The sequence below is a fragment of the Macaca mulatta genome, chromosome 16 (genome assembly GCF_049350105.2).
Source record: "Macaca mulatta isolate MMU2019108-1 chromosome 16, T2T-MMU8v2.0, whole genome shotgun sequence".
Lineage (NCBI taxonomy): Eukaryota > Metazoa > Chordata > Mammalia > Primates > Cercopithecidae > Macaca > Macaca mulatta.
Genome location: NC_133421.1, coordinates 13,653,561 through 13,671,400, shown reverse-complemented (window position 1 = coordinate 13,671,400; position 17,840 = coordinate 13,653,561). Strand labels below are relative to the sequence as shown.

General features: G+C 38.8%; 1 long non-coding RNA gene across 1 annotated transcript; it reads right to left on the bottom strand.

The window, feature by feature from the left end:
* Positions 1-337: 337 nt before the first annotated feature.
* LOC144335199 (uncharacterized) lies at positions 338-17,416 on the bottom strand. The gene is made up of 3 exons (XR_013405843.1): positions 17,253-17,416; positions 6,206-6,322; positions 338-1,235 (listed from the first exon to the last, which is right to left on the bottom strand). It is a non-coding gene; the product is annotated as an uncharacterized LOC144335199 (long non-coding RNA).
* Between the last annotated feature and the right edge of the window lie 424 nt (positions 17,417-17,840).

Genomic DNA, 17,840 nt, shown 5'->3' with positions numbered 1-17,840 from the left:
AATAATTTCCTTCTGGCCAGGTGCGGTGGCTCACACCTGTAATCCCAGCACTTCGGGAGACCGAGGTGGGTGCATCACGAGGTCAGGAGATCGAGACCATCCTGGCCAACATGATGAAACCCCGTCTCTACTAAAAATACAAAAATTAACTGGGCGTGGCGGTGGGCGCCTGTAATCCCAGCTACTCAGGAGGCTGAGGAAGGAGAATTGCTTGAACCCGGGAAGCAGAGGTTGCAGTGAGCCAAGATTGCACCACTGCACTCCAGCCTGGTGAAAGTGAGACTCCGTCTCAAAAAATACTACTACTACTAATAATAATAATAATAACTTCCTTCTATTTTCTTTTGTTTTTCTTTTACTTTTTATTCGTTCATTTATTTAAAAATATTTATCAAGAGTCTATTCTTTCCATATAGGTCAGTATTATGAAGAAAGGGTACACAGTGAGATGACAGGGCCTACTTATTAACAGACATGTTGCTATGTCAGGGAATCACATTTCCTCCAAAACAATGATACTTCCTTGTCTTAACAAGATCAAAACTATAATATCTCCTTCCTTTCGAGTCTACAAACCTCTTGTTGCAAGGCATGGGGCATAAATGGAACAGTGAATCAGTTTATTACAGTTTATTACAATTAATTGTTTTCATCTTTTATCTTAGAATCAGGGGTACATGTGCAGGTTTGGTACATGGGTATTCTGTGTGGTACAAGGTTTGGGGTGTGATCGAAGCCATCATCCAGGTAGTGAGCGTGGTACCCAGTAGGTAGTTTTTCAGTCTTTCCCCTACTTCTTCTCTTCACGCTCTAGCAATTTCCATCGTCTATTAGTCCCATCTTTATGTCCATGTGTAGCCAAGGTTTAGCTTCCATAAGTAAGAACATGAAGTATATGATTTTGTTTCTGTGTTAGTTCACTTAGGATAATGGCCTCCAGCTGCATCCATGTTGCTGCAAAAGACATAATTTCATTCCTTTTTATGGCTGTGTAGTATTCCATGGCATATACGTATGACATTTTCTCTATCCAATCCACCATTGATGGGCACCTGGGTTAATTCCTTGTCTTTGCTATTGTGAATAGTACTGCAATGAACGCACAGGTCCATGTGTCCTTTTGGTTAGATGATTTATTTTCCTTTGGGTATATACCCAGTAGTGGGATTGCTGTGTTGAATGGTAGCTCAACTCTTAAGTTCTTTGTCCTTCTCTCTATTTTCTTTAAATTTACTCTGCGATTAAACAAACAAAAATCAGCAAAAATATAAAAGATCTGAATGACAAAGTAAACAAGCTTGATCTAATACACATAGAAAGTTCTGAACCTAACAATTAGAGAATGTACATTTTTCTCAAGCACTGAGAAAAAAAAAAACAACTTTTTTTGAGATGGAATTTTGCTCCTGTTGCCCAGGCTGGAGTGCAATGGCGCGATCTCAGCTCACCGCAACCTCCACCTCCCAGGTTCAAGCAATTCTCCTGCTTCATCCTCCCAAGTAGCTGGGATTACAGGCATGTGCCACCACGTCTGGCTAACATTTTCTTTTTTTTTTTTTAGTAGAGATGGTGTTTCTCCAAGTTGGTCAGGCTGGTCTTGAACTCCTGACCTCAGGTGATCTGCCAGCCTTGGCCTCCCAAAGTGCTGAGATTACAGGCGTGAGCTACCGTGCCTGGCCAGAATATTTTTTTAATGACCACGTCTGGCTAACTTTTTCTTTTTTTTTTAGTAGAGATGGTGTTTCTCCAAGTTGGTCAGGCTGGTCTTGAACTCCTGACCTCAGGTGATCTGCCAGCCTTGGCCTCCCAAAGTGCTGAGATTACAGGCATGAGCTACTGTGCCTGGCCAGAATATTTTTTTAATGATCATTTATTATTATTAAAAAATTTCAATTTCGAATAAGTACTATATGTACTAATACCTCTGACTGCAATATAATTGACAATTTAATAACAAAATATTTTTGAGAATATTAAAACATAATGCTAAATAACACCTAGAGAAAAAAATTAATCACAATTGAAATTTGAGGGAAACCTCAAACAGAAATATAGTGAAACCACTATATGTTGAAATGTATGGTATGCATCAATACCTGTTCTTAGAAATGTATAGCCTTACATGTTTAAATAAAAAAGAATAAAGGTTCAAAATTATTGGATCTAATGTCCATGTTAAGAAGTTAGAAAAATAACAACACTGTAAACCTAAAGAAAGTAGATGATGAGGTAGTAAAAATAACAGCAGAAACAAATAAAATAGAAAAGAAAAGCAAAAGGTGATTTCAGAAAAACCAACTCAGTAGACAAATCTCTGGTAAGATTAATCAATGAAAAAAAGAGAAGATGAGAACAATATCACTAATGAAAAAAGGGAACTGATGAATTGTATTAAAAAGAAAAGTATTGGCCAGGTGTGGTGGCTCACGCCTGTAATCCCAGAACTTTGGGAGGCTGAGGCAGGCAGATCACGAGGTCAGGAGATCAAGACCATCCTGGCTAACACGGTCAAACCCAGTCTCTACTAAAAATACAATTAACCAGGCGTGATGGCATGTGCCTGTAATCCCAGCTACTCAGGAGGCTGAGGCAGGAGAATGGTGTGAACCTGGGAGGCAGAGCTTGCAGTGAGCCAAGATCATGCCACTGCACTCTAGCCTGGATGACAGAGCAAGACTCTATCTCAAAAGAAAAAAAAAATATTAATATTCATATGCCAACAAATGTAACAACTTAGATGATATAGAGAAATTAACATGAGAATGGATGGAAAAGAAAATTTTTTATTTCATAAATCATCCTATTAAAAAAATAAAGCAGGGCTGGATGCAGTACCTCACACCTGTGGTCCCAGAATATTTTGGGAGGCCAAAGTGGGAGGATCACTTAAGCCCAGAAGTTCAAGGCTGTAGGGAGCTGTGGTGGCTGGGTATGCCACCATATGCTGCACCTTTTCAGGAACAGCATCAGAGGCTTAACACACTGTGTGTGGTGGAGGGATAGTACAAAGAAAGTAAACTTCACTAAACTAATCCAACCAGTTGCTAAAAATGAAACAGGCTAATAAAAAACCCCAGAGGGGAAAGATGAGTGCTGATGTTGCTACAGTATCTAAAATGTCCAGTTTCCAACAAAAACTTACAAGGCATGTAACAAATCAGAAAGTATAAACCATACAACAGAAAAATAAAATTAAAAACAGCCAACATAAACTTCCCATGATTACAACCAGATATTAGATTTAACACAACAAGATTTCAAAATAGTCATTATAAGTATGTTCACAAAACAAAGGAAAATATAACTAAAGGAGTAAAGGAAGTATGATGACAAAGTCACATCAAATAAAAGAGATCAATAAAAAGAAAGTATGAAAAAGAAACAAATGGAAATTATAAAGTTGAAAAGTACAACTGAAATTTTAAAAAATTCACTAGGGGAGCCCAACAGTAGATTTGAACTGGCATAAGAAATAATTAGCAAACCTTAAGACTGATCAAACAGATTATGCAAGCCAGAAAAAGACAGAAAAAAACACAATGAAAAATATGAACAGAGCTTCGGAGAAATGTAGGACACCATCAATCACATGCATTTATGTAATGGGAGTAACAAGAAGAGGAGAGAAAGAATATGAAAGATTATTCGAAGTAATAGTGAGAAGAAATTTCCCAAATTTATTGGAAAACAATAACCTACACATCCAGGAAGCTCAATGAACACTAAACAGGATAAACACAAACAAATCTAGAAACAGATATGGTAAAAATTCTGCAATTCCAAAAAGAAATAAGGGGTTGGGGGAAGAAGGAAGGGAAGAAGTCTTGAAAGCAGCAAGAAAAAAAAAGGAGTCATCAATTACAAGGAAACTCCAATAAGATTAACAGCTAATGTTTTCACAGAAACTATGGACACCAGAACGCAGTGGGATAACATATTTAAAGTGCTCAAAGAAAGAAACAAAACTGTCATCCAAAAATCCTGTATCAATAAAAACTATCTTTTAAGAATGAGGGAGAAATAAAGACTTAAAGATTAAGAAAAAACTGAAATAAAGCATTATAGAAAACAGTATGGAGGTCCCTCAAAAAAAGTAAAAATAGAACTACCATATAATCCAGCAATTCTACTTCTGTGAATATATCCAAAGGAACTGAAATCAATGTGTTAAAGGGATATCTACAATTCCTAGTTCATTACATAATTATTTATTATAGCCGAAATATGTAATCAATCTGAGTGTCTATGAACAGATGGATTGACAAAGAAAATGCAGTAGGCCGGGTGTGGTGGCTCACACCTGTAATCCCAAAACTTTGGGAGGCCAAGGCAGGTGGTCACGAGGTCAGGAGATCGAGACCATCCTGGCCAACATGGTGAAACCCCGTCTCTATTAAAAATACAAAATCATCTGGGCATGGTGGTGCATGCCTGTAATCCCAGCTACTCTGGAGGCTGGGACAGGAGAATCACTTGAACAAGGGAGTCAGAGGTTGCAGTGAGCTGTGACAGCAGTGCCGCATTCCAGCTTGGTGACAGAGTTAGACTCCATCGAAAGAAAGAAAGAAAGAGAGAGAGAGAGAGAAAGAAAGAAGGAAGGAAGGAAGGAAGGCAAGCAGGAAGGAAGGAAGGAAGGAAGGAAGGAAGGAAGGAAGGAAGGAGGGAGGGAGGGAGGGAGGGAGGGAGGGAGGGAGGGAAGGAAGGAAGGGAGGGAAGGAAGGAAGGAAAGAAGAAAGGAAGGAAGGAAGGAAAAGAGAGAAAGAGAGAGAGAAAGAAAGAAAGAAGGAAAAAAGAAAGAGAAAGAAAGAAAAGAAAGATGTGGTAGATATACACAATGAAATACTATGCAGCCTTTAAAAATAATACACTGTCACTTGGGACAACATGGATGAACCTCAAGTACATTAGGCTAAGTGAAACATGGCAGGTACAGAAAGACAAATACTGCATGATCTCACTTATATATGGAATCTAAAAAAATTAATTCATAGAAGTAGAGTAGAAAATGTTTAACAGAGGTCGGGGGAGATGCGAGGAAATGGAGAGTTATGGTTAAAGTGTACAAAATTTTAGTTAGTCAGAATAAAAATTACTTTTTTAATAAAACAACCTCTAGAAATGGTTCTGACAGCAAAGAGTAAATGAAGAAACATCTATTTAAGAAAACCTGCAAAACTTCTGTAAGAAAGAAGAGAGTCTGTTATTCAACAAGTAAATATACATTTATCTCAAATGCACATAAAATATCATCTAGGGTAGACCATATACAAAGCCATAAAACATTTTAATACATGTAAAAGGACAGAAATAACACAAGGAATATTCATTGAATACAAATAAAATAAATTATAAATTGATAACATGAAAAAAATTGAGAAACCTACAAATATGTGAAAATAAAATAACATACTCCTAAATAACCAATAGGTCAAAGAAGAAATAAAAATGGAAATCATAAAATACATTAAGATGATAAAAATGAAGGCGCAATTATGGGATACAGCCGAAGCAATACACAGAGAAAAGTTTATAGCTCTAAATACCTATATGAAGATCTCAAATCAATAACCTAATACATTAAGACCCTAGGAGATGAGCAAACTGAACCTAAAGCAAGTGAAGGTATGGAAACAATTAAGATCAGGGCAGGAATAAATGAAACAGAGCACTGACAAACAATGGAGATAAATCAATAAAACAAAAAACTTGTTCTTGAAAAACATCAATAAAATTAACAAACTTGGCTAAACTGACACCAATAAAAATACAGAAGACTCTGATTTCTAGAATCAGGAATGAAAGAGGATATAGGACTATAAACCTACAACAATAAAAAGGATTAGAAAGGAGTACTAATTAATGATTATATGCCAAAAAATGAGATAACTTTAAAAAAATCCCAGGAAGACACAAAATACCAAAATTAATTTAAGAAGAAATAAACAATCTGAAAAGACCCGTAACACGTAGAAAGACTGAGTTAGTAGTTATAAAATTACTCACAAAGAAAATATCAGGCCCAGAGGGCTTCACCTATGAATTCCACAAATATTTAAATAAGAATTAATGCCAGTTCTTTAGTTCACAAACTTTTCTGAAAATTGAAGAGAAGAAAACACTTCCCAAATTATTTTAGAATAAAATGACAAAACCAGACAGAGACATCACAAGAAAATAAAACTATATATCTCTTAAGAATACATACATGGCCGGACGTGGTGGCTCACACCTGTAATCCTGGCACTTTGGGAGCCGAAGCGGGCAGATCACGAGGTCAGAAGATCGAGACCATCCTGGCTAACATGGTGAAACCCCGTCTCTACTAAAAAAAATACAAAAAATTAGCCGGGCAAGGTGGCGGGCGCCTGTAGTCCCAGCTACTCGGGAGGCTGAGGCAGGAGAATGGCGTGAACCTGGGAGGTGGAGCTTGCAGTGAGCCGAGATCACACCACTGCACTCCAGCCTGGGATACAGAGCGAGAATCTGTCTCAAAAAAAAAAAAGAAAGTACACAAAATTTTTTGACAAAATGCTAACAAATCAAATCCAGCAACATATAAGAATTACACCCCATGACTAACTAGGATTTATCCCAGGAATGTAAGTTATTTCGATATCTGAAAATCAGTTAATGTCATACGTATCAATAGAATAAATAAAGATCACACAATCATGCCAATGGATGCACAAAAAGCATTTGACAAAATCCAGCATGCCTTCATGGTATTAAAAAAACAAAAACATGGCCGGGCATGGTGGTGCACGCCTGTAATCCCAGCACTTTGGGAGGCCAAGGCAGGTGGATCACCTGAGGTCAGGAGTTCAAGACCAGCCTGACCAACATGGAGAAACCCCATCTCTACTAAAAATACAAAATTAGCCAGGCGTGGTGGCGCATGACTGTAATCCCAGCTACTCAGGAGGCTGAGGCAGGAGAATGGCTTGAACCCGAGAGGCGGAGGTTGCGGTGAGCCGAGATCACACCACTGCACTCCAGCCTGGGCAACAAGAGCAAAACTCCATCTCCAAAACAAAAACAAAAACAAAAACAAAAACAAAAACAAAAACACACACACTAAGAAAACTAAGAATAGTTTCTTCAACCCAGAAAACAGCTATCTATGAAAACCCACAGCAAACATCATACTTAATGATGATAGACGGAATGTTTTACTCCTTAGATCAGAAACAAGAAAAGGATACCCACTCATCATTTTTGTTCAACATTTACCAGAGATTTTATTCAGAGAAATTTGGCAAGAAAAATATATAAAAGGCATCTGAATAGGAAAGGAAGGCCAGATGCAATGGCTCATGCCTGTAATTTCAGCACTTTGGAAGGCCAAGGCGGGCAGATCACTTGAGGTCAGGAGTTTGAGAACAGCCTGACTGACATGGTGAAACCCCATCTCTACCAAAAAATACAAAAATTAGCTGGGCATGGTGGTGTGCACCTTGAGTCCCAGCTACTCAGGAGGCTGAGGTGGGAGAATCACTTGAACCCAGGAGGCAGAGGTTGCAGTGAGCCAAGATGGTACCAATGCACTCCAGTCTGGGTGACTATGTCTAGCTAGACTTTGGCTCAAAAATAAATAAATAAATAAATAAATAAAACCAGATAGGAAAGGAAGAAGTAAACTATCTTGTATATAGAAAATATTAATTAATCTACTTTTTAAAAACTATATTAGAATTAATAAATGAACTCAGCAAGGTTGCAAGATACAGTATCTATATAAAAATCAATTGTATTTCTATACATTTGCAGTGTAATCTGAAAATGAAATTAAGAAAACAATTCTGGGCCAGGCACAGTGGCTCACACCTGTAATCCCACCACTCTGGGAGGCCGAGGATGGAGAATTACTTGAGGCCAGGAGTTCAAGACCAGCCCGAGCAACAAGGCAAAACCCTGTCTCTACAAAAAATAAAAAAAGAATTAGTCAGGTGTGCTGGTGCATACCTATAGTCCCAGCTACTCAGGAGGCTGAGGTGGGAGGATCTCTTGAGCCCAGGGAAGAGAAAGCTGCAGTGAGCTGATTGTGCCACTGTACTCCAGCCTAGGGGACAGAGTGATACTGTGAGGAAGGGAGGGAGGGAGGGAGGGAAGAAGGAAGGAAGGAAGGAAGGAAGGAAGGAAGGAAGGACCGACCTAATAATTCTGTTCATAATAGCATCAAAAAATAAAATAAGGCCAGGTGCAGTGTCTCATGCCTGTAATCCCACCATTTTGGGAGATCGAGGTGGGAGGATCATTTGAGGCCAGGCGTTCGAGACCAGCCTGGCCAACATGGTGAAACCCCATCTCTACTAAAAATGCAAAAACATAGGCGGGCATGGTGGTGCATGACTGAATCCCAGATACTTGGGAGGCTGAAGCACAAAAATTGCTTGAGCCTAGGAGATGGAGGCTGCAGTGAGCCAAGATCATGCCACTGCATTCCAGCCTGGGTGAGAGAACAAGACTCTGTCTCAATAAAATAAAATGAAATAATAAAATAAAAGAGTAAATAAAATAAAATAAAATAAAATATTTAGGAATACATTTAACCAAAAAAGTGCAAATCTTATACCCTAAAAACTATAAAATATTGTTGAGAGACATTAAAGAAGACTAAATAAATGGAAAAACATCCCATGTTTATGGATTGGAAGACTTAACATTGTTAAAATGACAAACTGACTCCCAAACTGATCTACAGAATGAACACATGCCCTGTAAGAATCTCAGCTGACTTCTTTGTATAAATTGAAAATTTTATCCTAAAATCTGTATAAAATTGCAAGTTATCTAGAATAGCCGAAGGATATGATGAGTGTCCCATCCAAATATGTTGAAATGAGATCTCCAGTGTTGGAGGTGGGGCCTAGTGGGAGGTGTTACATCCTGGGGCAGATCCCTCATGAATGGCTTAGAACTATCCCCTTGGTGATAGATGTGCTCTTGCTCAGAGTTCACATGAGATCTGGTTGTTTAAAAGTCTGGGACCTCCCCCACTCACTCTCTCTCTTGCTCCTGCTCTTGCCATGCAACATGCCGCCTCTCCATCACTTTCCACCAGGATTGTTAGCTTCCTGAGATCTCACCAGAAGCAGATGCTGATACTATACTTCATCTACAACCTACAGAACTGTGAGCAAATTAAACTTTTCTTTATAAGTTTTATAAAGAAGTTTTATTAAGCTTTTCTTTATAAATTACTCAGCTTCAGGTATTTATTTATAGAAACACAAGAATGAATTAATACAGATAATTGGCACCAAGGAGTAGGGCATTGCTACAAAGATACCTGAAAATGTGAAAGTGGCTTTGCAACTTGGTAATAGGCAGAGGTGGAAGAGTTTGGAGAATATGATAGAAAGATGAGGGTAAGTTTGCAATTTCTTAGAGACTGGTTAAATCATTGTGATTAAAATGCTGATAAAAATTTGGACAGTGATGTCCAGGCTGATGAGATGGAAATGAGGAAATAACTCCAGTTATTGGAGTTATGCCCTATTAATGAGAGTTACCCATGTTATGCCCTAGCAAAGAACTCAGCTGCATTGTGTTCATGTTTTAGAGATCTTTGGAAATTTGAAATTAAGAGTGATGACTTAGAATATCATAGAAGAAATTTCTAAGCAACAAAGTGTTCAGGAAGTGGTATGGCTGTTTCTAGCAATCTGTTATCAGATGTGGGAGCAAAGGAATGACTTAAAGTTGCAACTTATATTTAAAAAGGAAGCGGAGTATCAACATTTAGAAATTTTGCAGCCTGACCTTGTGGTAGAGAAAGAATCCAAGCAGGCTGTGGAGTAACCACTTGCTAGAGAGATTAGCATGACTAAAAGGGAGCAAACTGCTAATATCCAAGACAATGGGAAAATAGTCTCAAAGGCATTTCAGAGATCTTCAAGGCAGCTCCCCCATCACAGGCCCAAAGGCCTAGGAGGAAAAAATGGTTTCAAGGTCAGGCCTGGGACTCTGCTGCTCTGCACTACCTCTAGAGGCTGTTCCCCATAACCCTGCTGCTATAGCTCCAGCTGTGGCTCCGAGGACTTCAGATACACCTTGGGCTCCCACTTCAGAGCATGCAAGCCATAAGCCTTGGAAGCTTCCATGTGATGTTAAGCCTGCAGAAACACAGAATGCAAGAATGAAAGAAATCTTGGCTTGGCACCTGCCAGCTAGATTTCAGAGGATGTATGGAAAAGCCTGGGTGTCCAGGCAGAAGCCTGCTACAGGGTTGGAGCCCCCACAGAGAAACTCTACCAGGGCAATGCCAAGGGGAAATGTGGGGTTGGAGGCCCCCACACAGAGTCCCTACTAGTGGAGCTGTGGGAAGGGTCCACCACCCTCTAGACCCCAGAATGGTAGGTCCACTGGCAGCTTGCACCCTGAGCCCAGAAAAGCTGCAGGCTCTCAACTCTAACCCATGAGAGCAGTCACACGGGCTGTGCCCAGGAAAACCACAGGGATGAAGCTACCTAAGGCCTTGGGAGCCCACCCCTTGCACTGGGATGCAAGATACAGAGTTAAGAATTATGCTAGAGCTTTAAGATTTAATGCCTTCCCTGCTGGGTTTCAAACTTGCATGGGGCCTTTAACCCTCTTCTTTTGGCCAATTTCTCCCTTTTGGAATGGGAATGTTTACTCAATGCCTATATACCACTATTGTATCTTGGAAGCAAATAATTTGGTTTCAACTTTACAGGCTCATAGATGGAAGAAACTTGACTTGAGTTTCAGATGAGACTTTGGACTTTGAACTTTTGAGTGAATTGAAGCTAGAATATGTTAAGATTTTGAAGAACTTTGGGGAAGGGATGATTGTATTTTCCAATGTGAAAAGGGTATGAGATTTAGGGGGAGCGGAGGAAAAATTACATGATTTGGATGTGTGCCTCCTGCAAACTTCATGTTGAAATGTGATCTCTAATGTTGGAGGTGGGGCCTAGTGGGTGGTATTGGATAATGGGGGTGGATTCCTCATGAATGGTATGGCACCATCTTCTTTGTGATAAGTGAGATCTTGCTCTGAGTTCACATGAGATCTGGCTATTTTTAAAAGTCTGGGACCTTCCCCCTTTGCTTCTTGCTCTCCTCTTGCCATGGAACATGCTGGCTCCCTGCTCCCTGTTACCTTCTGCCAAGATTATAAGCTTCTTAAAGCCTCACTAGAAGCAGATGTTGGCACTGTGCTTCCTTTATGTTCAGCTTGCAGAAACTTGAGCCAATTTCTATTCTATTCTATTCTATTCTATTCTATTCTATTCTATTCTATTCTATTCTATTCTATTTGTATGTGGCTATCCAGTTGTTCCTTCCCCACTGAACAGTCTTGGTACTTTTGCTGACAATCGGTAGGCCATAGATGTATGAATTTATTTCTGGACTCTCAAGTTTACTCCACTTACTGCCAATTCTCTTTTCTTTCTAAATTACCCAGCCTCAAGTATCTCTTTATAGCAACATAAGATGAACTAATACACTAAATAATCCTGAAAAAGAACAAAGGAGGATGACTCATACCGTAGCAGGACGAGCCACAGACAAAAATCCTCAGACACCGAGTTAAAAAAGGAAGGGATTTATTCAGCCGGGGGCATCGGCAAGACTCCTGTCTCAAGAGCTGAGCTCCCGGAGCAATTCCTGTCCCTTTTAAGGGCTCTCAACTCTAAGGGGGTGCACGTGAGAGGGTCATGATCAGTTGAGCAAGCAGGGGGTACGTGACTGGGGGCTGTATACACCAGTCATTAGATCAGAACAAAACAGGATAGGGATTTTCACAGTGCTTTTCTATACAATGCCTGTAATCTATAGATAACATAAGCAATTAGGTCAGGGGTCGATCTTTAACTACCAGGCCCAGGGTGTGGCACCAGGCTGTCTACTTGTGGATTTGATTTCTGCCTTTTAGTTTTTACTTTTTCTTTCTTTAGAGGCAGAAATTGGGCATAATATGAGGGGTGGTCTCCTCCCTTAATACTTCCCAATTTCAAAACCTACTGCAAAACAATGATAATCAAGACAATGTGGTACTAGTACAAGGACTAATATATCAACAAGTAGAGTAAACTTGAGAGTCCAGAAATAAATTCATACATCTATGGCCTACCGATTGTCAGCAAAAGTACGAAGACTGTTCAGTGGAGAAGGAACAACTGGATAGCCACATACAAAAGAATGAAGTTGGTCTTTTATTTTACATCAAATATAAAGGTAACTCAAAATGAGTCAAGTAAATAAGTGTAAGAGTTTTGCTCTTTATAGTTTTACACTATGAAACTCTTAGGGAGAACAACAGAAGTAAAGAAACCCAAATCCTCATATACTGCTAGTGAGAATGTGAAATGGTACAACTGCTTTAGAAAACAGTCTGCCAGCTCCTCACATGGTTGCACATAGTGTTAACATAAGGCCCAGAAGATCCACTCCTAGGAATATTCGTAAGAAATGAAAACATATGTCCACACCGAAATTCGCACATGAATATTCATAGCAGCATTATTCATAATAGCCAAAAGGTAGAAACAACACCACAAATGTTCAGTAACAAATAAATGGATAAAAATGTGGAATATTCATATAATGGAATATTATTTAGTCATATGCATATTCATACAATGGAATATTATGTAGTCATAAAAAGAAATGAAGTACTAATATATGGTCCTTACATGAACTCTGAAAATCCATTAAGAAGCCAACCATAAAAGTCCACATATTATCTAATCCCATTTGTGTGAAAGTCCAGAGCAGGGAAATCTACAAAGGGAATGTAGATTAGTGGTTACTTAGGACGGGGAAAGGTTAGAGTCAGAGAGAGTTTGTCAGAGTATGAGGCTTTTTTGAGGTAATTAAAACATTCTAAAATTGACTGTAGCAATGGTGGTACATATCTTTGAATATACTAAAAACTATTAAATTGTACACATTAAATGGCTGAATTATGTGGTATGTGGATTAGAGTTCAATAAAGCTATTTTTAAAATACATATAGAGGAAAATGGGGTCAAGAATAACCAAGATACCTGTTAAGAAGAGCAGAGAGAGGGGATCAGATATGAGGATTTATTATGAAGCCGTAATAAAGACAGTGTGGTATTTGTTCTGGGATGAATAAATTGGCCAATGGAATAAAACTGAAAGCCTAAACAAGCATGTATGTTAGGAATATTTTCATATGATAAATATGGAATGCATGATCAATATGAAAAGGAGAGGTTGATTGTTTAATAAATCGAACTGGAAAAAATGATTATTACGTGGAAAAAATTGAAATTGAATTCCTACCACACACCGTCTACAAAAATCAATTCCAAACGGATTCAAGACTTAAACTCAGGAATAGCACTTTAAAACTCTCAGTATAAAATACAGGGTAAATGAGAAAGAATAGAGAACCCAGAAATAAAGCCACACACCTACAGCCATCTGATATTCAAGGAAGTCAACAAAAATAAGCAACGGGGAAAGGACTTCCTATTCAATACATGGTGCTGGGATAACTGGCTAGCCATATTCAGAAGAATAAAACTGAACCCCTACCTTTCATCATATGGTTATGGATTCTTGGAAATTTCCTCCAACGTGTGCCAAGATGAAGGCAAAGATGTTTCAATTCATCTCCAACAGATTGGCATATTCATTTATTTTCCTATTTTACACTTTGTATGGAGCCCTTTGGGGTCTCAGCTTAATTGGAGGATTTCCTGTTAGATATCCCCCAAAGCTTAAGGTTCCCAGGGTTCAGAAGAAACTTTCAGCATGAAAGACCTACTTATCGGCACTTGGTTAGGCAAGTTTCACAGAAAGGCCCTGACATCTTCAGACACAAAAGTTGATCCTAGCAAATTCTTAACACTTTTTTCTGTCCTCAACTGAAGCAACTCTTCATGATTTGGAAATGGATTTCTAGAAAAAAGTAAAAGCAGGTTGGAATTCAGAGTCCCTGCTTCTATTTATGTGGGAGCTTGACAGATTCCTTATTTTTGTGCCAGCTCAGAAAAGCATTTAAAAATAAATATTTTTATTTTGTAATTGCCAATGTAGTTACTCCAATTGGGAGTATAATTAATGCTATATAACCTAGCATTCTGTCAGAAATGGAACACACTAGTACTTTCTTAATGGCTACTGATAATTGACTACTTTTGTTTATACAATACCTAAAATTTGATTGCTAACCTTTGACTGTGTGGTAGGATAGCCCCAATTACAAGTCACATTCACTTTGCATTTAACAGAAGTATGCCATGGATACATTAATCCAATTTATTTTGCATTCTAGGGGAAAATCATCTAAGCTAAATAGAATAAAATACCATCTTCAACAAGTGTGATAAAATCAGGTGTATGTGGCCTTTCTAACAGAAAATCAGTATCATAATATGACAGCCTAGGCTGACTAGAGGACTGGATCTTACATATGACTAAGACTGGCTTCAAATTAACACCAAGTAAGAAAATGTATGAATGACCATAACTCAACAGGATCAAATGTAACATAAATATATGTAGAAACACATATTCTGTTCTCTAGAGCTCAAAGAATAGACTTGGGAAAGGGTTCCTAAAGTGTCTGACATTTAACCTAAGGTCTTAAAAGATGAGTAGGTGCTTTCAAAAGGCAAGTTAAAAAAAAAAAAAGAAAAAGAAAGAAAAAGAGAATCCCCGACAAAAGGAACCAGCTTATGCAACTAGAAGGCATAAAAGAGTAAAGCAGATTTGGTAAACCATGAAAGGTTATGAACGGTGCAACAAATGGTATAAAACAACCTAAACCACTCAAACCAGAAAAAATTATTCCAGGCTTCTTTACCCCACACTTTTGATTGGGAACCAATAAAGTATCTCGTAAAATTCTCTCTTCTCCATTCCCAATTCTACCACTTTACCTCTCTTAACGTTTTACATTTTTTGCCTAAAATATTACAAGTTTTCTAATTCGTGTCCAAGTCTCCCCACTTCCATTTTAGGCTACATAGTCACTGAAATGAATTGTCTAAAATACAAATCAGATCAAACAATCTCCTTGCTTAAAATCCCATATGGCTCACAAGCAATTAAGAGATAAAGTTCAACATTATTGGCACAATGCACCATTTCCTATATGAGTATGACTGTCTACCTTTTCAGACTCATGCCCTATTGTTTTTTTCAAATTTAACAGAAATTATTTTAGATTATTATTTTTTATTTCAATAGGTTTTTGGGGAACAGGTGGTGTTTGGTTACATGAGTACTTTAGTGGTGATCTGTGAGATTCTGGTGCACCCATCACCCAAGCAGTGTACACTGTACCCGGTGTATAGTCTTTTATCCCTCACCCTTCTCCCAACCTTTCCCCTTTCCTCCAAGTCCCCAAAGTCCATTGTATCATTCTTATGTCTTTGCATCCTCATAGCCTAGTTCTCACTTATGAGTGAGAACATATGATGTTTGGTTTTCCATTCCTGAGTTACTTCACTTAGAATAATGGTCTCCAATTCTATCCAGGTTGCTGCAAATGCCATTACTTCATTCCTTTTTATGACTGAGTAGTATTCCACGGTATATATACACCACAATTTATTTATCCACTCATTGATTATCATGCCCTATTCTTGATCCTTCTAGATTCCTCCTTGGCTGTGAAATAGTGGGCAAGTTACCAATCACAGTGAACCCATTTCCTCATCTTTAAGATGAAGATAATACGTCCTATCTATGTGTTCAGGACTAAATAACACTACATCTAAAACCATGAGTTTGGCCTTCATTTTGCGTATTCCAGGGATTCATTAAGGAATTTAAACAGAAGAACATGATTAGAGAAATAAGAAAGGCTAAGGACAGAAGTGGGGAAGGGTCTGAAGGGAGCAAAACCAGAGGTGACGAATGAATACAGTGTCAATGGAAACAGGAACAAAAGGAACTAGAGAAAATTAAGAAACATAATCAAAGAACTTGGTCCCTAATTAGAAGTGGAAGGTGAAAGAGAAAGGACTTATCAGAAAGCATGTTTTAAAGAAAGGCCCTGACACCTTCAGGAACAAAAACTGATCCTAACGAGTTCTTAACATTTTCTGCTTCTGAATGAAACTACTGTTCGTGATTTGAAGATGAATTTACTTTCTACAAACAGACAAAAGTGGGTTGAGATCAAGTCTTAGGAACTAAGTAAGAAACTGTGAAATACCATTTAGGATTAAAAGTGAGCAGACGATCATGTAATGTTGCTTCTAATCATGTGCTAAAGGCAATTTTCCAAAGGAAAATGGTTCCAGGGGTTAGAATGTAGCAGGCGGGAGTCATATGTAAGTAACAAGCTTTTGCTTTTAAACCTTGTAATTCATCGTTGTCAAACAGGAAGCACAGTTTCATAAAAATCCTAACAAGCCAGGTGTGGTGGCTCATGCCTGTAATCCCAGCACTTTGGGAGGCCAAGGCAAATGGATCATGTGAGGCCAGGAGTTCGAGACCAGCCTGGCCAACATGGTGAAACCCCATCTCTACTAAAAATACAAAAAATTAGCCAAGAATGGTGGTAGGTGCCTGTAATCCCAGCTACTTAGGAGGCTAAGGCAGAAGAATTGCTTGAACCTGGGAGGCGGAGGCTGCAGTGAGCCAAGATCGTGCCACTGTACTCCAGCCTGGGCAACAGAGCAAGACCCTGTCACACACAAAAAAAGAATCCTAATAAGCCATCAAGAGACCTGAGCTCTATATACCCTGTTGATGATACCTTAGGCAAATTACTTAATTATTTAGTACTGTTAACCCATGTGTAGAACTGAAGCAACAAAATACCCTCCCTATCTACCTTAAAGAGTGGTGTTCACATTAAATCTGTGTAAGAATTAGGAAGAACTGGAAGTCTTAATACACTATTCTTTAGCAAAATGCATATGTAGATAGAAATTTCAAATGCAGACAGAAACTCAATTCGTTATGCATAACAATTACTGAATTGTGACTATATGCTATACGGGTTAACAAGTTTTAACTAGCAGGACTACATTTTACATTTAAGACGTATAAATACACTTCGGCATATCAGAAAAACAAAACAGAATGTTATCAAAGGCAGATACTGAACCACTATCCTTACGATTTCAAGGTTTGAGATGAGAATTTCTGGATATTCACGTATCGGATAGGAAGAAACAAGAAATAAAGATAACTTCAGTCTGTACTAAATTACCAGAGGACAAGCTGTTTCCCATTCTACAGGTGTTCCTTATATGATGTTGTCTAGTGTCAATTTTCAATGACGTGGTTCTTACCGTTCATCCTAAGAGTTATGACTGCTGATTACATTTTCTCTCAACCACTTAATGAGGTATTTGAAACCAAGCCAGTAAAGTTAAGACCAAGCCTTTAGATTATCTGTCCCTCACGTCCCAAGCAGTAAGTCCAGGTGCAATGGATGTGACTGGTGCATATAGCCCTGCACAAGAGATGGAGATACATAATCACTACACACTGCCACGACAAGTAACCAGTGTCCCAAGGGTACTTTTAAGACCTTATGTGTCCTTTCTCTATTCTCCTGCAGCTAAGACAGTTGGATCAAATCAATTACAGGGAGGCTGAGCATGCTGGCTCTTTGTAATCCCAGCACTTTGGGAGGGCGAGGCAGGTGAATCGCCTGAGGTCAGGAGTTCGAGACCAGCCTGGCCGACATGGTGAAACCACATCTCTACTAAAAATACAAAAAAAAAAAAAAATTAGCTTGGTGTAGTGGCAGGTGCCTATAATCCCAGCTACTTGGGAGGCTGAGGCAGGAGAATTGCTTGAACCTGGGAGGCGGAGGTTGCAGTGTGCCGAAATTATGCCATTGCACTCCAGCCTGGGCAACAAGAGCGGGACTC